We start from the raw sequence: 24,470 nt of genomic DNA, 5'->3' as shown, positions 1-24,470 counted from the left end.
GAGCAGCCAGAGTAGTGTGCTAGTATTAATTATGTATTTGTATTCAGTGAAACTGATGGACATGTGTGCAGTTTCTGTGATATTGATCATGTTCCACACTGTATCACTGTGCACACCTCCTCAGCAGCTTTGTATGTTTTACACTGCGTTCCAAATTATTATGCAAATGACATTTTTCTAAATTGATTTTCTAAATTTTCTAAATTGTCAACTCAAATGAGAGTCAGCATAATTTTTTTAAAGTCTTTAGCTGGTAGAGGATCATTTAAATGTGGTTGAAAAAATCTCCCAGTGATAACAGTATTTTTTTTTTAAAATAAATATTGTAAAAACCTCAAAATCCACTGTTCCAAATTATTATACAACTCATCGTTTCAATACATTTTAAAGCTTGAAATTAACTGAAAATGGTAATTTGTTGTATTTGTAGCATTAGGAGGTCATATTTACAGAAATCAAAAGCTATTTCAATTTAAAAAAATATTAACAGGTCATGTTATATTTTACCAAAGGAGCCCTTGTGTGATAGCAGCTTACAAATTCTTAAATCCATTAAACTTGTGAGTTTTTGGACAGTTTCTGCTTGGATTTTTTTGCAGGATGTCAGAACAGGCTCCCAGAGCTGCCATTTGGATGAAAACTGCCTCCCACCCTTATAGAAGTTTTTTTTTTGTTGAGGCTCCAAAGATTCTCAATAGGGTTGAGGTCAGGGGAGGATGGGGTCCACATCATGAGTTTCTCTCCTTTTATGCTCATAGCAGCCAATGATGCAGAGGTATTCTTTACAGCAGGACATGGCGCGTTGTCATGCATGAAGAGGATTTTGTTCGGGAAAACACAGCTCTTCATTTTGTAGCATAGAAGACAGTGGTCAGTCAGAAACTCCACATATTTTTCAGAGGTAATTTTCACACCTTCAGGGAGCCTAAAGGGACCAGCTCTCTCCTCATGATTCTGGCCCAAAACATGACTCCGTCACCTCTTTACTGACGTCAAAGACTTGTTGGGACATTGTGGCCATTCACCAACTATCCACTACTCCATTGATTTGACCATCCAGGGTTACACGGCCTCATCAGTGAACAAGTTTGAAAATGAGTCCTCATGTATTCCTGAGCCCGTTGCAGCCGTTTCTGTTTATCAGCATTCAATTAGCCATTTAGAGGAGGCCTGGATAGAAGGTTTATGCACAACTGCAGCCTCTGGAGGGTCCTTCACCTTGATGTTCGGGAGACTCCAGAGGCACCAGCAGCTTCAAACACCTACCTACCTTTTGTAGCATCTGTTCTCTTAATCTGATGCAGAAACCGTCCATATTGTGCCTTTATCTGCACAAATCTTTCATGAAATATCGAATGTTTTCATACCTAGACCAAGGCATTCAACTATTTCATGCTTTTCATCAGCAGAGAGACCCTTTTCTTTCCTATATTGCTTGAAAATGATGATCTGCATAATAAAGTGGAACACCCTTTTTCAGTAATTTTTCCCTTAACTGGGCTTAACCTGAAAACTAATCATCCCAGGTCTCTGAGATTAATGTCCGTGATTCATAGAGCCCCGAGACACGATACCATCCATGAGTTTCATTATTATTATTATTTTTTTTAACCTTTTTGACACAAAAATACAATTTGCATAATCATTTGGAACGCAGTGTACTATGTTTATGAACATAGTGGGCCCGATATTATGTCTCAAAACGCAGACGATAGCGAAACATTTTGCACACTTTGTGATCTTGCCACTCCAGACTTAGCACATTAAGGTGGGTGGAGACACACACTTTCCTCCAACCAGATCGACTTGCGGCCTGGAGAGTGGTTGTGGGGGGTGAACATGTGCATTTGTTTTGTTTCGCGCCACAGCGACTCCCTCTCTTCCTCTTCTATAAGTTACCCACGAGTCTGAAGAGCACTTGGTTCGTATACTTTATTTACTATCTCACTAGCATTCACTCTGCTACTGTGACGTCCAGTGAGCACTCTGCCCCTTATGCTTAAATGAACCATGTGTTGAGTGATGAGCCCTGTTGTGAGAAGAACAAATGTGTCTGTCCAAGAGGTGATTTTACCATATTTATGAACAATACAGCCTGATGAGTCATTTTAATAGACACAAGTCTGTAGTATTCTATATTTTTCTGTACATAAATACAGTGCCTCTCGTAAGTATTCATACACCTTGAGCTTTTGCACATTTTGTCACGTTTACAACCCTAAACATAAAGATTTTATTTTGATTTTTTTACTGAACGTTCACACACAAGTAACCGACAACTGTGAAGTGAAAGCAAAATGATACATGATTCTGATATTTTTCAAAAAATAAAAAAGTGAAAAGTGGAGCGTGCATAAGTATTCATACAGCATTTTCTGAGTCCATTAAATTGCCTTTAAAACATTCCTAATGACTCCAGAATGTTCACTCCTTGGCCTAACCATTAAATAGAGGCCACCTGTGTGTGATCTACTCTCAGTTCAATTTCAGCTGTTCTTTTAGGCCCTCAGAGCTGTGGTCGGAGTGTATTGGTCACTAAACAACATCATGAAGGTCAAGGAGCACCAGAGAGGTCAGGGATAAAGCTGTGGAGAAGTTTAAAGCAGCGTTAAGTTATACAAAGATTTCCCAAGATTTAAACATCTCCCGGAGCAACTGTTCGATCCATCGTTCAGAAATGGAAAGAGTATAGCACCACTGCAGACTTACCAAGACACGGCTGTTCACGTAAACTAACAAACTGAACAAGGAGAGCACTGGTAAGAAATACAACCAAGTGCCCCAAGATAACTCTGGAGGAGCTGTGAAGTCCTGCCGCTGAGCTGGGGGAATCTGTACATGGGACAACTATAAGTCTTACTCTACACAAATCTGGCCTTCATGGACGAGAGGCAGAAGAAAGCCATTATTGAAAGGAGGCCATAAGAAATCCCGTTTGAAGTTTGCTAGAAGTCATATGGAGGACACAGCTCCATGTGGAAGAAGGAGCTTTGGTCAGATGAGACAAAAATTGAACTTTTTGGCCCAAATGCAAAATTATTATTATTATGTATGGAGCAAACCTAACACTGCTCATCGTCCTGAGTGCACCATCCCCAGTGTGAAATATACGGGGGGGGGGGCATCATGCTGTGGGGCTGCTTTTCCTCAGCGGGGACTGGGGAGATTGTAAGAATAGTTGTGATGATGGATGGAGCCAAATACGGGGCCATTTTGGAGGAAAACCTGCTGGAGTCAGCAAGAGAACTGAGGCTGGGGCGGAGATTCACCTTCCAGCAGGACAATGACCCTAAACACAAAGATAAATCTTCAATGGAATGGTTCAATAAAAACATATTAATGTGTTAGAATGGCCCAGTCAATGTCCTGACCTAAATCCTATTGAAAATCTGTGGAATAATGTGAAAACTGCTGTTCACAAACGCTCTCCTTCTAATGTGACAGAGCTTGAGTTGTTTTGTAAAGATGAATGGGATAAAATGTCAGTCTCTACATGTGCAAACCTTGTAGAGTCAAACCCAAAAGATTTGTGCTGTTATTAGAGCAAAAGGGGTTCACAAAGTATTCATGCATGCTGTATGAATACTTATGCAAGCCCCACTTTTCACTTTTCTATTTTTTGAAAAATAACAGAATCATGTATCATTTCGCTTTCACTTCACAGTTGTCTGTTACTTGTGTGTGAACGTTCAGTAAAAAAAATTCAAATAAAATCTTTATGTTTAGGGTTGTAAACATGACAAAATGTGCAAAAGTTCAAGGTGTATGAATACTTTCGAGAGGCACTGTATGTATGAATACTTTCGAGAGGCACTGTATTAAAAGAAATGTTTTTTGGGAAAGGCTTTGTCCCGCGACCCACTGTGGGGTCCCGACCCACCTGTTGAGGATCACTGTTAAAGACTATCACTTTAAGGACATGTTCTCCTGCAATGGATCAGCTCAGAGATGAACCAAAAAAGAGCTCCTCTTTGTGTGTGAGGAACCACTGCAGTCATCTGATTTGATTAGTCAAATGTGAGGAACAACAAACAAGACAGACCGACAGGCGTACCGTATCCTCATATGATCTTCTCTCTCTACAGTCTTTTTATGTCCAAGAAGCACTAAAATGGATGTCTGGATTCTCATATTGCTGCTCTATGGTGAGTCAAATATTTCCTGGGCATGTTTTAAAAATATATGGATTTGACTTGACCTTTCTTTTGTGTTCTCAGGTTGTGAAGTGGCTCTGTCCTTCCACAGAGCGATCTTTGAGTACCACATAATCCACTTGGAAAAGACCTGGTTTGAGGCGCAACAATACTGCAGACAGCACTACACCGACCTGGCCACGTTTAGGGACATGGACGACATCCACAGTTTCAAAAGGCCCAGTTCCTTCACTGACGTCGTCTGGATCGGACTGTTCGATGACCCTGCTTCATGGAAGCAAGTGATGAGCAACGACTCCAACTCCTGGAGGTGGTCAGTCACTGGGACCACCAGCCCTGGAGGGTACCAGAACTGGCTCTCTGGTGAGCCGAAAAACGTCTATGGCCGAGAATACTGTGTAGTGATGAAGAATGGACTTTGGGGTGATATAAAATGTGTGGCCCAACTTCCGTTTGTATGTTTCACTGGTAAGTCTTTTTTAAAAACACACTGCAAAACATTTTAGATAATAGATTATGCCATTACCAACAATACAAAATATCATCCAGCTATTGTTAGCCTCATAGCATAATTGCCTAAGTCAATTTGTTTTGTTATAATCTGGGGCCCCTGCTGTTTCTCACGTGAATAAACAAACGCCCTAACACTGAGCAGATGAAACAGTGATTTTTTTGTATCAGGCCCAAACGCATATGTCATTAATGAAACTCAATTTAGACTTGCAGTCTTTGCATCGGTGGCTGCAGGACAACCATTTAACCATCAACATTAAGGCCCTATCCACACAAAGTCCTGCTCTGGACTAAACGCAAAAATATTTGTTCAATCTAGTGTATCATCCACATGAACCCCGCATTTTGGGCATCTGTAAACTAACATTTTCGATCCCAGAGTGGAAATATCTCAAAACGGCGTCCTAAGCTGATTATCATATTGTAGTGATTGTAATAATATATAGTTCTTCTTAAAGGGAGGTGGCTGTCTGTTGAATGCAGAAGTAGAATTGTCCACACTGGGTCAGTGCAGAGGTCTGGTGGGGACTGTCCGTCCTCAAGGTATGTTTGGCTGTTCAGGGGGATGAGGCTGAGCACTGTCGGCTGTTTTGTTACGTACTCTCTCTAACATATTTACATGTCTGCTTTGGTTGACGAATTCGGTTTCCGTTCATGTTTTCAAAGGTTCATCTGGAGGGCAAAAGCAGTACACCTACATTTCTACAAAAAAGAGCTGGGAGGACGCCCGGAGCCACTGCAGACAGCACCACACAGACCTGGCCATGATCGAAGACGAGTCTGAAAACACCGCAGTGGCTTCTGTTCTTGTACCAGACGTGTGGGCGTGGACCGGTCTGTACAGACAGGCCTGGAGGTGGTCCGACGGCAGCGACAGTCAGTTCACAAACTGGGGGCCTGTTAACCCTGATAATTATCTCGGAAACCAACACTGTGCCTGGGAACAAGATCCTAAGGGGCAATGGTGGAATGATGCACCGTGTTCTTCCAAGAGAAAGTTTGTCTGTCATAGAGGTGACAAATCTGTTTTTCAATATCTTGTCACAAACCTTTCCTTTTGTCTGAACTTGTTTTTTGCCAATTACAGCTTTAATGACTGAGACGCACCACTTTACCATGAAACTCCAGACTGATGTCCACCTTTCAGATCCAACCTACTCCAAACAGATGACAACAAAGGTACAATTTGTTCTTTACTCTTTTTCTTACCTTTTATTTTTTACTCATTTTGGACTTATTTGTAATCAGTTTCCTTATTTCTCCCTTAAAGCTCATCTCAATCCTACAGAACAAGGGACTCACTGATTTGACAGTCAAATCGAAGGCACCACCTCAGAAAATGAATAAAAACAGAAAGTCTCTGGATTTTGAATGTTAAAAGTAAGCATTTTAAGACCTATGGATTGGCAAGAAACTCTGTGTGTAAATCATAGACACTGCAGGTTTCAAACAAGCAACCAAGAGTCAGAGTCACATTAACTCAAGAAAATATATTAAAAGTAACTCCTACGAGTTTTATCAGGCGGTACCTTTGATCTTTGTTATTTTATCAGAGTCTGTACACTTGACTTTAACAAGCAGTTACTTGTCACTACTTGTCACAGTAAAAAATGAGGTGACAAAACAAATAAAATAGAAAATTGCAAAAAAAATTAAACAAAACTCAACTTTCTTGTATCGCACCACAAACGTGTGCACGTCTCCGTGGGCGAGCGCAAAATTTCACATGCACGAGTGCCGCCTGTCGCCTAGTGGAGGGAGGCAGGGGAATTTTCGCCTTGTCGCGCTCGCTCCATTGGGAGTGAATTGAAGAAGAGCGACATCGCCTGTCCAAAAGTGAACTTGCCTTCTTAATATCAATTCCGAAACGGCATTGATATTACATTTATTACACCTTGTACAGCTTTGTTACGCCTACATGTTACATACCTTCGTTACACCTTGTTAACCTTTGTTATGGGCTCTGCACTAGAGACCTGCATGAGACGGAAAATCCCGCGGGACTTGCAGGACCAGACATAAATCTCGCGGGAGCAGGTGAGATTCAAACTGCCCCGGGCGGGAGCGAGCTGTCAGACCAAAACAGGTCGGGTCCCAATCGTCCCGACATGTCTTGTATAGAGAAAACAAAGGCTTGTTGGCCACACGTAGAGCAGCCTTTTACGCGTCACCTCCAGTGGACACCGTGATGATGCAGAATAGATTCCACGCGGTGCGCACCTTCACTGGCTGCTTTTGCTCTGCACTGACCAACTGGACTTACAGCTGAACTACACGCTGTTATCTCTTGGCGCAGGTCAATTAATAACTTGTTAAAACCTCCCTCTGTCCGTGCACTGCGCTTTGGAAACGCCGTTTCTATAGAGAGGTGATGCGCTCCGTGGAGGAAAACACAGGTGTTTAGCCTTCTGCAGGGACACAGACAAGGCTATGGACTGTGACAAACGGAGACTGCTGTAAACTTTGTTGGGAGTTACGAGAGATGGAACTCCACTCTGGGAAGGTAAGCTTTCCGTCACCAACTTGCTGTTAACCTGCAAAAAAGAGCCATGTTTGACCACACAGACCTATGTTTGGCATTTTATGTTTGATAATGTGTTTGATTTGTTTAAAGCTCTGCACGGTTTGAGAAAAGCCTTTGAAGTGTTGTTACGCAGCGTGTTGGCACTTGGCAGATGTTGCGCTGTGTTGTGGTGCGCGCTCACGCTGGCCTTTAGAAAACTCGGGACTTGTTGGGACCCGTGAGACTCCTCCGGGAGGCCAGAGGAGGACACTCCCGCGGTAGACTCGGGAGCGGACGGGGGGTGGGCTGGGGGTGGGCGGGAACGAGACTGAAATCCATTCCCCTGCAGGTCTCTACTCTACACACAGGAGTGGATTTTGCTCTTCTTCAATTCACTTCCAATGGAAGTTCCTCAACATCTGCACCTCTGTTACCACTTTTGGTGTGCGTTACTCCTCTTCTCTCATGTAACACAGGTGTACGACATGTAGGTTTAAGGGTAACAAAGGTGAGCACGGTGTACAACATGCAGGCGTATGTGCAGCAAAGGTGTACAGGTTGAAACAAAGGTGTACAAGGTGTAATAAAGATGCACTGGTTGTGATAAAGGTGCAAAACATGTAGGCTTATGTTGCAACAAAGGTGTACACCATGTAGGTACATGTGTAACAAAGGCGTACGACAAGTGGGCGTATGTGTAGCAAAGGTGTACAGGTTGCAACAAAGGTGTAACAAAGGTGACTTTGAATAAAGTATAACATTTTGTGCCACTACTTATGTATCTCTTTGAGTATAGCCATGACTTTGTATCATAGAAATCTTATGTTTTGTCATTTGATGCACTTTGTTATGTTCATATTTTTATGACATCAAGTTGAAGTAGTAAAATGCCCTTCTCAGATTGTAATTTTCCATGCTGTTGTACTGTGTCAGTCCTATGTAGCAGATAGATAATTAATAAACTTTACTCAATCAGACCACCAGCAGACTTTGCTTCTACTCACTTTTGAACTACATGAATCCAGGATACTTTGCCTGATTAGTTATTAGAAATACTATCGTTATAATGAGCCAATAGGAACTAATGAGCCTATAGGAACTAATGGACGTGCTAGTCAACCTTAATAAATGCGATCAGAAGGGGTGCAATAATGGCCAGCATCAGGAAAACAGACTCTGATGAAGGGTGATACATTTCAGGACCATGGACAGCTCCAACGTCATTCTGAAATCTCACATTGCTAGTTTTTTCTTTCTTTCTTTTTTTTCTTTTTCAAAATCACTGTACAGAGAAGGACCCCAACAGCGCAAAAAAAATAAAATGCTGCTAATTAAATAGAATAGAACAATACAAACATGTTTTTTAACTGCAGTGTTTGTTTGAGCCGCGAGGCTGAACACTAACATTAGCATCGAGGACGTCTCTGTGTGTGCCCCAAAATGTTTTGCATTGAGATGGAACAACAACAACTCTAGGCTAGCACCTATTTTAGTGTCCCAATCCAATATTTTACATTACCTCATATTCTTGGATCAGGTTCTTCAGATGTCATGAATGCATATATTAACTCACAACAAAGGTGACTTCATTTCCTGACTGCGAGCTGTAAATGTGCCTGTGACTCCAGTGAATATACTTCTACTTCAGTGGTGCCTCCCTTGCATGCTCCCTTGCGGCATGAACCAGCTCTATTTAATTCAGCTTATACTTTCCTATTTTGATTATATTTGAAAAATTAAAACTGTTACTAAACTGCATAAACTCACAGCACATCTTTGTGTCCAGAGATGTGCTGCTGCTTCCGACATTGACTGTCCGTGCCTTTGCTTTGTTCTGTTCCCGCCTTCTGCATCTCGTCTTCATCTTTTCCTTTTCTGACAATGATAGTAAACAGCACGACCCCTGGAGGTGGTCGAACTTATTTTTATCATTATTTTCCGAGTGGTGGAGCTATATGCCTGAGGGGGCGTCACAAGAGGAGGTGACTGCACTGATGGGAACGCTGACATTCATTTCCTCATTTACATTGTGCTGTCTTGCGTTCTTTCTTAAGCCTCCGGGTCTCACAGGTCAAATTAAAAACTTTATTTACCCCATCGTGAGCTAAACAATGTTCACGTCTCGAGAGAAAAAGAGCTAAAGCGTCCGATGTGGCGCGGATCGCCCCGCACTTGGGGGGAACGGAAAAAAACAACAAATGCACATGTTCACCCCCCACTCCACAACCCCATCTAGACCGCGGAGTCGATCTGGCTGGAGAAAATTGTGTGTCTCCACCCACTTAAATGCTCTAAGTCTGGAGTGGCAAGATCACAATGTCACGCTATCGTCTGCATTTTGAGACGCAAGATCTGGCCCGTAGAGTTTTTGTTATTCAAACACTTTGGGCTAAAGTGTTTCAAACACTGTTTAATAAAACAGTGAAACTTGAAAATCTTGAAACTTGAAATCACCTCATTTGTTTGAAATGTAGATATTTATTTTATTTAGACTCAAAGAGGCACAAGTATCTGCTGACAACTACATTCACTGGACTGTCAGGAAGCTGAACTCTCCCTTCGCCTCCCACTGCTGCCCCCTATTGTACAATATCTATGTATTTGATATGGATCTGTATTTAATGATTGTCTTTTTTCACAAGGGTTTGAGAGTAACATTTTTTCCGTTCTCTATAAATACTTGTCATGACGGAGAACTGATGATAAAGTGAACCTAAATATCATCATAAGGCTTTGGAAACCTAAAATATACTGTATACATAAGAATACTTGGTAACAAGAGAGGGAAACGAGACACTTTGAAAATTGAATGATAAATTGTGCGATCAATTAGCTCAGTAAGAGAAGATGTTCTTGACGACCACCGACACGAAAACGTCAGTTTGTTTTCATAACTCGCAAACTCCTTTCCTACTATTTGCGTACCAGGAACAAACTCAGTCTTCTGATTTGATTAGGCAAATGTATATTTTTGAATGTGATGACTGAGGAACTGAGCTCAAACAACATATTTAATACCAGACACATCAACAGGCTTATGATATCCACATATCCTCATCTCTGGGGTAGTTTCTTGTCCAGAAGCATCGAAATGGACGTCTTCATTCTCCTTTTACTTCTCCATGGTGTGTACAATGTTTGCAATGAGGACCATGTCTTTTAAGATGTACTGAATTTGTTTAAATGCATCTCCTCTGTGTTCTCAGGTTGTGAAGTGGCTCTGTCCTTCCACAGAGCGATCTTTGAGTACCACATAATCCACTTGGAAAAGACCTGGTTTGAGGCGCGACAATACTGCAGACAGCACTACACCGACCTGGCCACGTTTAGGGACATGGACGACATCAACAGTTTCAAAAGACCCAGTTCCTTCACTGACGTTGCCTGGATCGGACTGTTCGATGACCCTGCTTCATGGAAACAAGTGATGAGCGACGACTCCAACTCCTGGAGGTGGTCAGTCACTGGGACCACCAGCCCTGGAGGGTACCAGAACTGGAAGTTCCATGAGCCAGAACACTACAAAGCACACCAGTACTGCGGAATGATAAAAGATGGACTTTGGCGCGATGGCAAATGCATGGAGAGATTTCCTTTTGTTTGCTTCACTGGTAAGTCTTTAAATAATGAAACGAGTTAATAGAGTTTTATGTGAGTGAATGATTAGTGAAGGGCAGATGCCAGGTTTACCACCTGGAGAAGTCCTATACATTGTCATGATAATGTATTATTATAATCTACGGTGAATTTGGGTAATGTTGGACACTCTTTGAAACTTGAAACACATTTTTTTTATTTGATTAAGTGGGACACCTGATAATGTGGCCACTCCAAGGGGGCATCTAAGTACCATTTCAATCGCAAAAATCCACAGAAACAAAGTTGAAAACTTAACAAAAATATATATATATATATCAATTCATTAAATTGAGGATAATAATAAAGAAAAATATATCACTGACATATTAAAAACTATTTATAGCCACTCCGTGTAAAATTTCACCCGATAAATAGAATAATATACAAGCATGTAATTTAAAATAAAAATCTTTATCATCTTTCAAATAAACGTGTGTTTGCTGCAAGCGGCTCAGCTCTCCACAGACCTGACTGTAACTTTAAGAAAATACATTGTTTTAGGTTTCCCCACCTTTTGTGACGATTGACAATTTCCACAGCTCTTTCGCAAAATATGAACCCAGATAGACAACTACTATGTCAATGATTTAGTTCAAGTTTGGAGGAATGAGTAATAATTAAATTAGACACATAACAGCTTGAGTGTCACACATTGCAAAATATCCCACTTTACTCAAATTCAATATTTATTTATATTTAATGGGCCCTCGCGTTCTTTTATCACATCGTCAGATCCTGATTACAATCGGCTCATAAAAGACAAATAGATCACTGTTGTAAGAGAGAGAGAGCAGATGTGGCTGATTTATGCATGTTAATAAGCGAGTTGGCTCAGACTAGGGCTGGGCGGAAAAAAAATCTCGATATTTTTTTACTCAGTTTGGATGATTATGATTTTAATCGATTTTATTTTAAAGGTTATCATGCTATTTTGCGATCCCAAAGTAAACTATAGGCATTTACTGTATATGATATACTAGCTGAGACTCGGCCTTCGGCCGGGCCTCGCTAGTCTCCACGTTTGATATTCTGAGATTATGAGTTATTACAAAGAAATGTCTAGTTTAGTCCCTATAACCCATCACTCAGTATAGCTGTAGATCCACACTAAGTAGACCAGTGGTTCCCAACCCATTCCGAAAACTATGGCCACTACAAATGTTTAAAATGATGAATGCCAAAAATTATTTAAAAAAAACTGCAATTGGAGTGTTTGATGCACCCGTACTCCTTTCTTATAAACTACAACAACAATATGTTCGCTAAACTCAGGAAATAGAATTCAAGAAACAGTGGAATAATTATGGATAAATATTAGGGGTTCAGCTCTAAAGGTTCGGTTCACGGTGCAGGACCCGTGGTTTGGTGCATCACGGTGCAAGTACAATCTAAAAAATTATAAGTTAGTTTTGAAATGAAATAGCCTAATGATCATTATTAGACAGTATTTATAACCTTAGAATACAATTGGCAATGCTTTCAAAGCTGCTTTATAAAATGTAAAGAAAAAATAGAAAACAAATGGTACAGCAGCAAAGTAAAAAATAAATAAATAAATAAAGCAACGCAGTGCAGGCCATGCGCTCATTAAGTGGTAGTTTCATTTTCGCTTTCCGCACACAGAGGCTGAAGCACTCGGAGGCTAAAGCAGGAGCAGCGCAAATTGATTTGAAGCTCGTGTTTGGCCAGTTTGGGCAACTTTCTGCATGTACTGTTTTTGGAGACAAAGCTTTGGAGACGGACTATGGCCAGGATTGGATCATACTGTATGCATTTGTCTGCGCCTCTGACATTACGCAGCACTGGATCTATAATGAACCACACCTGCGGGATTTTTTTTTTTTCGTAAGATAGTTGGCACATCAACCAGCCACAAGTCATGAGACTGTACCAACTATCCAACGGGGGAAAAAAAGCGAAACGGCGCCCGGTAACGGGAGTCTGTCAGTCCTGTCCACTTTGGGGGCTTGGTCTGAGACTGTCAACAGAGCAGACACCGCCCAGACGCTGGCTCAAATCATATCCTGTGTGGCCATTGTTCACAAAGTCATAAAGTAGCTCCTTTCCAACAATAAAAATGAAAATGCACCAAAAATCAATTTTCTTCCGCTTCATCCGGGGCCTGGTCGCGGGGACAGCAGTCTCAGCAGAGATGCCCAAACTGCCCGATCCACGCACACCTCCTCCATCTGTTCTGGGGGGACCCCGAGGTGACAGCAGGCCAGCTCAGAGACATAGTCCCACCACCGTGTCCTGGGCCTTCCACATGGTCTCTTCCCACTAGGACATGCCTGGAACACCTCCCGCGGGAGGCGACCAGGCAAATCCGAAAATCAACTGTAGTTTGAATACGTGTGGAGACAATGAGCGGAGTGTTGTGATGATGCCACAGACAGCGTGTGGAGGGGGCGTGTCAGAAAGGGTCAGAGGTTCTTAAAGAGACAGAGGCCTATTTCAAGACGTTCCTACAGCCATTTTGAGAGAGCAATTTTATACAAGGCAGTTATTTTAATTTACTGCATTTACAGACCAACAGAAGGTTTCGTCATTATTGTAGTGTGCTATAGACTGGTGCTATGTGATTGAAAAAAGCAGAATACCCCCTCTTTAAATAAACTTTAAAAAGTCTCTTGATCTTTAAAGAAAACTGCTCAGAGTCCTGCTCATTGATATTTCATAATGTAGCCTACAATTATTAAGATAGCATAACTCTTTATTTAAACATTGTTATTTCTGTTTAAGATATTCCTTGTCTGCTCTCAAAAGTAAAACCTCATGGAGTTTTCAAAATTGTTTTAATTTTATTGTCTTCAGGCCTCTGAGACAAGGGAAATGGGCGGAGTTAAATGGTCCGCTCAGAGCAGAGTGAGAGAAAGGCACAGGAGCAGACAGACCGGAGGAAAGTGGGAAACTCCGTTTTAGAGGAGGAAAACTCCACCGCGTCCTCTTAAAACACAACACGCGGCCTTTGTGAAGCAGCAGAGATGGTCAGGAAGTCGCTGCTTCTCCGCTGGTGTCATTTCACTACGGAGTGTCTAAAGCGCTACTAAATTGGCCGCACGTAGGGGGGACATGGAGCGGTGGACTTAGTTAAATTAATTTGATTTATTGCCCAGCCCTAGCTCAGACTGAACAGAAGTTTCTCTTAATCAACTCTTCTGACTGTGTACTGCGGTCTCTTTGTCTCTCTGGCCTATTGTACATGTTTTCAGTGGTAGGGGGAACCTGAGTACCCGGCGGAAACCTAGCTTGTGTCTCCGTGTGCGTTGGCCTAAAGGCGTTTCTGTGATTTCTATGATTCTAAAGATGAAAACGTGATGTTTAGAAGTTTGGAATGTTACATCCCTTGAAACAATGGATAATGCGCTTCTGTATTTTCGGCTCTGTATGGATCAATAAAATCTTCTAGAGAAATATATCTACTGTGAGTTCATCCTGTTCATGTTTTCACAGGTTCAGCTGACGGTCCAAAGCAGTACACTTATATTTCTACAAGTAAGAGCTGGGAGGACGCTCGGCGCCACTGCAGACAGCACCACACAGACCTGGCCATGATCCAAGACGAGTCTGAAAACGCTGCTGTTGTTATGCCAGACCAATGGGCGTGGATGGGCCTGTACAGACGGCCCTGGAGGTGGTCCGATGGCAGCGACAGTCAGTTCACAAACTGGCACCCTGATCAACCCAATAATGCCGGAGGAATTCAACACTGTGTTTTTGAATACAACAGTCATCAGTGGAATGATCAGCCTTGTTCCGACAAGCATACATTTATCTGTCAAAAAGGTGATGGTATTGTTTTTAAATGAGCCTTTTGAAAGGTTTTCTCCAGATCTAAACTTGTCTTTTGTCAATTACAGCTTTAATGAACAAGAAGCACCAATTTACCCTAAAAGTGCAGTCTGACGTCGACCTTTCAGATCCAACCTACTCCATGCAGATTACAAATGAGGTACTTTTGTCAATGCCTTTTTACCTGATGATTTTATTTTCATGATCATTTTTTGTATCGTTTGTAGCTCGTCGCAAAGCTACAGGACAAGGGACTCACTGATTTGAGTGTCAAATGGAAGGCTCCCCCTCAGAGAATAGAAGAGAAGAAAAACTCTTTGGATTTTGAATGTTAAAACTAAGCTGTTATCATTTTTCAACACTTGTATGTTCGTCCTAATGCTGTGCTCTGTTTCTGTATGCACTTTCCTACTGCATTTCAAGGACAATCGTTGAACTAGCAACAGCAAAAATATAATTTAAGCACATCTTTTAAACCTTATTTGAACAAGTAATAAAAATGCAGAGGTTGTCTGTAAAGTTGTAAAGTTTATCAATAGCAAAAACCTGCCAATGACTGTAGTTTGGGCCATGTGTGCACTGTCCAAATATAAATACCATATCAAAGTATTGTGTCTGGTGTCTCCTTGTGTGCCTTCACCACACGCCTCTTCTCTCATCGAGCTGACTTTAAAGGTCATATCGTGCAAAATCGGATCGTTTCCTTATCAAAAACACACTCAGAGTGTTTTTTTGGGGCGGCACGGTAGTATAGCGGTTAGCGCTTGTGCTTCACAGCTAGAAGGTCTGGGTTTGATGTGCACGTCCTTCCTTTCTTTTGTTTGCTTTACTAGTCAGTGATCCACGCTTATGTACTTCCCTGTCTTTAACCCGGGAACGCAAGACAAAAATAAATACATTTTCCATAGTCTTCACCCATTTCCAAATTGTTTATCCCTTAAGGCGAGACACGGCAGGTGAAAGCATTGATTTTTCACTCAGTGGTCGAAGTGGAGATTTTCATCTACTTTTTACATCTGAGTTTTCATGTCAGAGTAAACAACAACCAATGACAAAGCTCACCCCGCGTTATGTTTATTTTATGATGTTTTGTCCGTCTGCGGGGCGGAGTTAACCCGGAAGTAGCTGCATCGACTCGAAAGGCCGACTTTTCCGCGGGTATTCATTTACAAATATTGACAGATTTTACATCCATGTGTGCTGCGAAGGGTCCCCGTGATGACGCCATCACCCAAATATGGTATTTTTCCTCCTACAAGACGCCTGGTGCGGAAGAGTCGAAGACCGGGCCGCGCATGCGCACTAACTACAAAACTTCAGGGCTGGAATGAGAGAAGGCCGCACTCGGGCAGCGGGTGAGCCCTTATAGCAGCTCCCACAGACTCCAAACTTTCCAGTCTTGGACTTAACAATATTTTGAAGGTTTTTCAGAGGGATTTATTAATATCTAATTCCTAGCCTGATTTATTCAGCTTTGAACTAAAAAAAACAAGGTGGAATTTGAGTTTTTACATATTTTTTCACTTTTGATTAGTTAATTGGAAAACTGAACAAGATATCCAAAATCCCCTCTGAAAAAATCTTAGCGACTAATATGTCAATAAAATGAAACCATAAACTTTAATCTGGCTCAATCCATTATTTAGATTTCGTTGCCCAAAATATCCGCCTTATTTTTATATGAAAAACATTAAATGACATTTTTTCTCATATTCATATCAGTTTTGTTCAGCAAAAGTTTCAAATTGATATCTCTACATTTATTTTTTCCTATTCACCTGCAGTGTCTCGCCTTAAAGGTGCTAGATGCAAGTTGGTCATTTTATACTCACTACTGCCTTACTGGTCTTTCGTGTAGCTGCACCTTCTATATTAAGCTCGTGCATGACGGCAATTCGGATCCGAAGTAACACCTTTTAGAATGACAGTGCAGGATTTTAGAGGCAGTTGTGGTGAACAGGTCTGGGCTCATTCTACACATTAGGACATTGCTGGAACATGTAGGGGGAGGAAAATACATCATTTTAACATTTTTAAACTCTGTTTTTTTTAGAGGTGGGCATAGATTAATTTTTTTTAATTCTGAAATTAATCTAGATTAATCTAGATTAAAATGTCTCGCTTGAATTCTGCCGAAGCCATTCAGAAGATGTGTGCTGCCCAAATAATGACTAAAAGTAAGTCTTTGAGAACGAGTTTCTCAAGTCAGGCGGTGCGTTAGACCAGGGGCTCATCTCCTGTTTCCAAAATGCATCACAAACTGCTTGAGAACGTTCTACTATGATAATTGGTGATGAAAATAATTCATGTTCAAGAAGATGCACTTGTGTTTACTAACTGTTTATTCAGTTAAACATTAATTTTGAACTGTAGGCCGACATTAGAGGTCCTGATGAACTGTTTACAGTCAGTAGCTTTGTGCCAATCAATTTTCTGGTGACAAACTAAATCTCCTCTTCTGCAACTATGACCTGCTACAGAAAAAAGATCCGGGACTTTAATGGTGCTCTTATCGGTGCTTTAAAAGAAAAAAGAAAAACGTTAGATAGAGGCTACTGTATATAGGCAATGTAGCCTAGGCCAATATTTTTTATTAAACTTTTTTATTACACATTTACTCTGCACTTGGACCTAATGTATTCCCAATTTGTGCAAACACTTAATATATGGGAGGTAAAATACAAGTATAGACCAAAATATAAAGTGTAATATTTTTCAAAATAATCTAGTAAGTAAAGGATTAAGTGTCATAGTTTGTTAATCAGGCTGTTGGTTAGATTTGGCTGGAGCTGACACGTGTGCGCGTTCACGCCACTGTGTGCGTCGTTTGCGGAACAAATGGACTCAAATCGGGTATTTGTGACAGTGCGAGGCTCTGTTCAGTATGTAGGCGTTACGTTTCGCTTTTTACAGTGGGTCAGCGGCAGCAGCTCGGGGGGTGTCGCAGCGTGTCGTTCGCGTGCACACCTGTCTCACCGCGCGCACGGCTGCAGAGAGAAGCGCGGAGCGGGGCAGGTCCGACACCACGCTCTCGTGCGGGGCTTTTAGTGCTTAATTTAGCGCGGGTGACGCGACCCCGTTAGCCCGACTGTTCTCACAGAATAAGTAAATAAACTCACTGTGGATCAGTCGTAGAACCTGCTGCTCTTCACCTCTTTATCCGATTCTCACGCGTCTGGTCATAGCGTCCATTTGGCAAAACTTAATCCATAACAAAAGTAGCTCCAGCATCCGCGTGGCAGTTGTTTTGGTTTCAGAGGAATCACGTAACAGCGAGGCTGCACGTGAGATGCATTCATGGACCGTAAGAAGTGCGGGAAAGGCGAGTTTTTCACAAATGCGCGGAAAAACCAGACAAATAATTTGCAGTCTGATACACTTTGCTTGCGCCAGAGGCCTCAGGCCGGAATACTTTAAGCCCTGAATAAAATATCACGGTGAAAGTCATCATAGCTTGCAGAGTATAGACCCAGCTCCCAACCCAGCTTTGAGAATAGATTAACGGGGAATTTTTTTTTATCGCGCGATTAGAGTCTCAACGGCCCACCACTAATTTATATATATATATTTGTGTGTGTGTGTTTGTTTTTTAACAACTCTAGGCTAGCACCTATTTTAGTGTCCCAATCCAATATTTTACATTACCTCATATTCTTGGATCAGGTTCTTCAGATGTCATGAATGCATATATTATCTCACAACAAAGGTGACTTCATTTCCTGACTGCGAGCTGTAAATGTGCCTGTGACTCCAGTGAATATACTTCTACTTCAGTGGTGCCTCCCTTGCATGCTCCCTCGCGGCATGAACCAGCTCTATTTAATTCAGCTTATACTTTCCTATTTTGATTATATTTGAGAAATTAAAAATGAAAAACTGTTACTAAACTGCATAAACTCACCGTTCTAAGCTGTGTCCAGAGATGTGCTGCTGCTTCCGACATTGACCGTCCGTGCCTTTGCTTTGTTCTGTTCCCGCCTTCTGCATCTTGTCTTCATCTTTTCCTTTTCTGACAATGATAGTAAACAGCACGACCCCTGGAGGTGGTCAAACTTATTTTTAACATTATTTTCCGAGTGGTGGAGCTATATGCCTGAGGGGGCGTCACAAGAGGAGGTGACTGCACTGATGGGAACATGGCTGACATTCATTTCCTCATTTACATTGTGCTGCTTTGCGTTCTTTCTTAAGCCTTCGGGTCTCACAGGTCAAACTCAAAACTTTATTTACCCCATCGTGAGCTAAACAATGTTCACGTCTCGAGAGAAAAAGAGCTACAGCGTCCGATGTGGCGCGGATCGCCCCGCACTTGGGGGGAACGAAAAAAACAAAAACAAATGCACATGTTCACCCCCCACTCCACAACCCCATCTAGACCGCGGAGTCGATCTGGCTGGAGAAAATTGTGTGTCTCCACCCACTTGAATGCACTAAGTCTGGAGTGGCAAGATCATAATGTCACGCTATCGTCTGCATTTTGAGACGCAAGATCTGGCCCGTAGAGTTTTTGTTATTCAAACACTTTGGGCTAAAGTGTTTCAAACACTGTTTAATAAAAGCATTTACAACAACTTGAAATAACCCCATTCGTTTGAAATGTAGATATTTATTTTATTTAGACTCAAAGAGGCACAAGTATCTATCGACAACTACATTCACCGGTCTGTCAGGAAGCTGAACTCTCCCTTCGCCTCCCACTGCTGCCCCCTATTGTACAAAATCTATGTATTTGATATGGATCTGTATTTAATGATTGTCTTTTTTCATGAAAGGTTTGAGAGTAACATCATTTCAGTTCTCTATAAATACTTGTCATGACGGAGAACTGATGATAAAGCTATAGCTGGACTGCAGTGAACCTAAATATCATCATAAGGCTTTGGAAACCTAACATATACTGTATATATAAGAATACTCGGTAACAAGAGAGGGAAACGAGACACTTTGAAAATTGAATGATAAATTGTGCGATCAATTAGCTCAGTAAGAGAAGATGTTCTTGACGACCACCGACACGAAAACGTCAGTTTGTTTTCATAACTCGCAGACTCCTTTCCTACTATTTGCGTACCAGGAACAAACTCAGTCTTCTGATTTGATTAGTCAAATGTATATTTTTGAATGTGATGACCGAGGAACTGAGCTCAAACAACATATTTAATACCAGACACATCAACAGGCTTTTGATATCCACATATCCTCATCTCTGGGGTAGTTTCTTGTCCAGAAGCATCGAAATGGACGTCTTCATTCTCCTTTTACTTCTCTATGGTGTGTACAAACATTGTTATGCTGCTCTCTCACGTGAAACCTCATGGAGTTTTCAAATTTTTTTTCATTTTATTGTCTTCATGCCTCTGAGACAAGAGAAAGGGGCGGAGTTAAATGGTCCGCTCAGAGCAGAGTGAGAGAAAGGCACAGGAGCCGACCGAAGGAAAGTGGGAAACTCAGTTTTCGAGGAAGAAAACTCCACCGCGTCCTCTTAAAACACAACACGCGGCCTTTGTGAAGCAGCAGAGATGGTCAGGAAGTCGCTGCTTCTCTGCTGGTGTCATTTCACTACGGAGTGTCTAAAGCGCTACTAAATTGGCCGCACGTAGGGGGGACATGGAGCGGCGGACTTAGTTGAATTAATTCGATTTATCGCCCAGCCCTAGCTCAGACTGAACAGAAGTTTCTCTTAAGGCGAGACACGGCAGGTGAAAGTATTGATTTTTCACGCAGTGGTCGAAGTGGAAATTTTTTATCTATTTTCCTCCCTTTACATCTTAGTTTTCATGTCAGTATAAAAATGACAAAACTCACCCCGCATGATGTTTATTTTATGATGTTTTGTTCGCCTGCGAGGTGGGGGCAACCCGGAAGTAGCTGCTGCGCCGCGTAGAAAGTCTGTCTTTCAAGAGGGTATTCATTCATAAATATTGACAGATTTTACATCCACGTGTCCTGCTAAGGGGGCCTGTGATGACGCTTTCACCCAAATATGGTATTTTTCCTCCTACGAGACGCTGGTGTGGAAAAGTCAAAGAACGGGCCGCGCATGCGCAGTCGCTACAAAACTTCAGGGCTGGTTTTCTCTGAATGAGAGAAGGCCGCACTCGGGCAGCGAGTGAGCCCTTATAGTCGCTCCCACAGACTCCAAACTTTCCAGTCTGAGACCTAACAATATTTTGAAGGTTTTTTCAGAGGGATTTTTTAATATCTTATTCCTAGCCTGATATATTCAGCTTTGAAACCAAAAAAACAGACGAAATTTGAGTTTTTTACAGATTTTTACACTGATGATTAGTTTATTGAAAAACAAAATATCCAAAATCCCCTCTGAAAAAATCTTAGTTACTAATATGTCAATAAAATAAAACCATAAAATTTAATCTGGCTCAATTCATTATTTTGACTTCGTTGCCCAAAATATAGGCAATTTTGGCAATTTTAATGCTCAAAATGCCTTATTTTTTTGTGAAAACATAAAATGACAGAAAAAGTGCAATAAATTTTTTTCTCATATTTATATCTGTAATGTTCAGCAAAAGTTTCAAATTGATATCTCTACATTTTTTTCCCCCCCTATTCACCTGCAGTGTCTCGCCATAATCAACTCTTCTGACTGTGTACTGCGGTCTCTTTGTCTCTCTGACCTATTGTACATGTTTTCAGTGGTAGGGGGAACCTGAGTACCCGGCGGAAACCTAGCTTGTGTCTCCGTGTGCGTTGGCCTAAAGGCGTTTCTGTGATTTCTATGATTCTAAAGATGAAAGCGTGATGTTTAGAATTTTGGAACGTTACATCCCTTGAAACAATGGATAATGCGCTTCTGTATTTTCGGCTCTGTATGGATCAATAAAATCTTTTCGAGAAACATATCTACTGTGAGTTCAAACTGGCGGTCAGATCAACCTAATAATCACGAACAAAGCCAACACTGTGTTTACGAAGGTGACCATCATCTGTGGATCGATTACAGGTGTTCTGTGGAGAGGAAATGTGTCTGTCAAAGAGGTTCTTTAACTGTATTTAGTTATTTTGTTGCACTTGTTTTCTTTGTCTGAACTTGTTTTTGCCAATTACAGCTTTAAAGAACAACAATCACCTCTTTACCGTCAAACTCCAGTCCGATGTCGACCTTTCAGATCCAGACTACTCCACGCAGCTCACAGCAAAGGTACATTTTGTTCTTACTCTTTTGTCTTACCTTGTTTACAAATCTTTCATTTACATTCAACTGTTTCCCATTGTAGCTCGTTGCAAGGCTGCAGGACAAGGGCCTCACCGATCTGAATATGAAATGGAAGGCTCCACCTCAGAGAATAAATGAATATAGAAAGTCTCTGGATTTTGAATGTGAAAAGTAAGCATTTTTACACACCAATGCAATAATTTCAAACTCTCATATAAAAAAAACTGGAAATCTGCAGAAGGCCAATTTTTTCTCAAAACCCACAAGTTGCAGAAGCTGAACATGCACAAAGTGCAGAAATTGCATAAAATGCAGAAAAAAGTGCAGAAAAGCATGGATTTGCGGCAGCCCCATTATAAGTCAATGGGAAAAATCTCCGACATTTTGGCCGATTGCGGAAAAAACGTAAGTTGCAGAAGTCCCAAAAGTAATAGCACCCTTCTCCTCAACATGCGGAACGTTTTGATGCATAACTTGCATAAATTGCACAAAGCATGAAGGTGCTGAAAGCTCTAGAAAATCGGGAAAAAGATGGAAGAGGAATAAAAATAAAGAACATGAAAACCAATAATTGACTGCGGAAGAATTCCGCAGTCAATCAATAACGTGTGTTAAAAGTATCATTCAGGAAAAAGACCGAAAACAGCACAACAGAGGCTCCACAGGCCGCAGCAGCATCGCCTGTAACTTCTGTTTTGAGCAGAATTTCCACTTAAGCAGAGATAAAAGAAAGAAAGGACATCATTACCTCCTGAGCTGCAGAGTCAGAGCCACATCAGGACACGGTTTCTTTCAGCTAAACATTTCTAAACACACTGCACTTTGACGAAGCGAAAGCTCCACACGTCAAAGATCCTTACATGGTGTGAGCGCTCACTCTGCCACTAACCATTTACCAAAACTGTACCAACAATGTCTAATACAGAGTGAGCGCTCACTTTTCTATAAACCATCTTGGATATTCCCCTCTCTGCAGCTGCTTGTAAAGTTGTAACAACAGCACGTAAGCTCCGCCTCCGGGTCTGTCACTAAAGGTAAAGACGTCTTTTATGTTGTCACCGCTTGGTTTTGCTTTTCAATTTGCCTAAAAACTAAAGTTTCTTATTCAGTCCTGGTTCATAACTGGTTTAGTTTAGCTCTGGGTTTTATGACCGGAGTAAGTCCTGGTTTAGACCTGGCTCAGTCCTGCATCAGGACTGAGCCAGTCTTTATTACAGAAGTTTAGTGCGTTGTTGCTTCGCCAATTCATAGGCTACTCCAGTTCTCGCATCTTGTGAAGTATCAAGAGGCCTTATAGCTATAATTTGTAGCTATCTGCGCATATGTGCATTTTTTTTAGACTCAATGCGGGTCTGGAGAGAAAAAGAACCAATAACTGGCACCGAAACAATAATTTTATAATAATAACAATAATTTAATTTTTTCGATACCTCCCCTGACCGGAGCTTTTCAGTCGGTTCCAAGTAGGTACCGTTTAACGGTGCCCATCCCTAGTTATCACTATTGTAGTAATGTGCTTATGTCCAGAGAAGTAAACAGACATGTTAGTAAACCTTATTAAATAGAATTGCAGGTAGGTGGAATAATGGCCAGTGTCTAGAACATCAACTCGGGACACCGGTGATCCCCTAGCCATAATGCTAGCTTTTCTTTAAATGAATATTGAAAAAAATATCCAACCAAAGGAGCAAGTGAGTTACAGAGACTGAGCAGCCAGAGTAATGTGCTAGTATTAATTATGTATTTGTATTCAGTGAAACTGATGGACTTGTGTGCAGTTTTCTGTGATATTGATCATGTTCCACACTGTATCACTGTGCACTCCTCCTCAGCAGCTTTGTATGGTTTACTATGTTTATGAACATTGTGGGCCCGATATTATGTCTCAAAACGCAGACGATAGGGAAACATTTTGCACACTTTGTGATCTTGCCACTCCAGACTAGCATTCACTCTGCTACTGTGACGACCAGTGAGCACTCTGCCCCTTATGCTTAAATGAACCATGTGTTCTGGAAAATAACGTCCATGAATGGAGTGATGAGCCCTGTTCTGAGTAGAACAAATGTGTCTGTCAAAGAGGTGATTTTACCATATTTATGAACAAAACAGCCTGATGAGTCATTTTAACAGACACAAGTCTGTAGTATTCTATATTTTTCTGTACATAAATATTTAAAAAAAAAGTTTGGGGGGAAAAGGCTTAATTCCGTGACCCACTGTAGGGTCCCGACACACCTGTTGAGGATCACTGTTTAAGACTATCACTTTAAGGACATGCAATAGATCAGCTCAGAGATGAACCAAAAAAGAGCTCCTCTTTGTGCAAGAGGAACCGCTGCAGTCATCTGATTTGATTAGTCAAATGTGAGGAACAACAAACAAGACAGACCGACAGGCGTACCGTATCCTCATATGATCTTCTCTCTCTACAGTCTTTTTATGTCCAAGAAGCACTAAAATGGATGTCTGGATTCTAGTATTGCTGCTCTATGGTGAGTCAAATATTTCTTGGGCATGTTTTGAAAATATATGGATTTGACTTGACCTTTCTTTTGTGTTCTCAGGTTGTGAAGTGGCTCTGTCCTTCCACAGAGCGATCTTTGAGTACCACATAATCCACTTGGAAAAGACCTGGTTTGAGGCTCGACAATACTGCAGACAGCACTACACCGACCTGGCCACGTTTAGG

This window comes from Gobius niger (genome assembly GCF_951799975.1).
Source record: "Gobius niger genome assembly, chromosome: 6".
In the NCBI taxonomy this organism is placed as follows: Eukaryota; Metazoa; Chordata; class Actinopteri; order Gobiiformes; family Gobiidae; genus Gobius; species Gobius niger.
Note: the sequence above shows the minus strand (reverse complement) of the source record.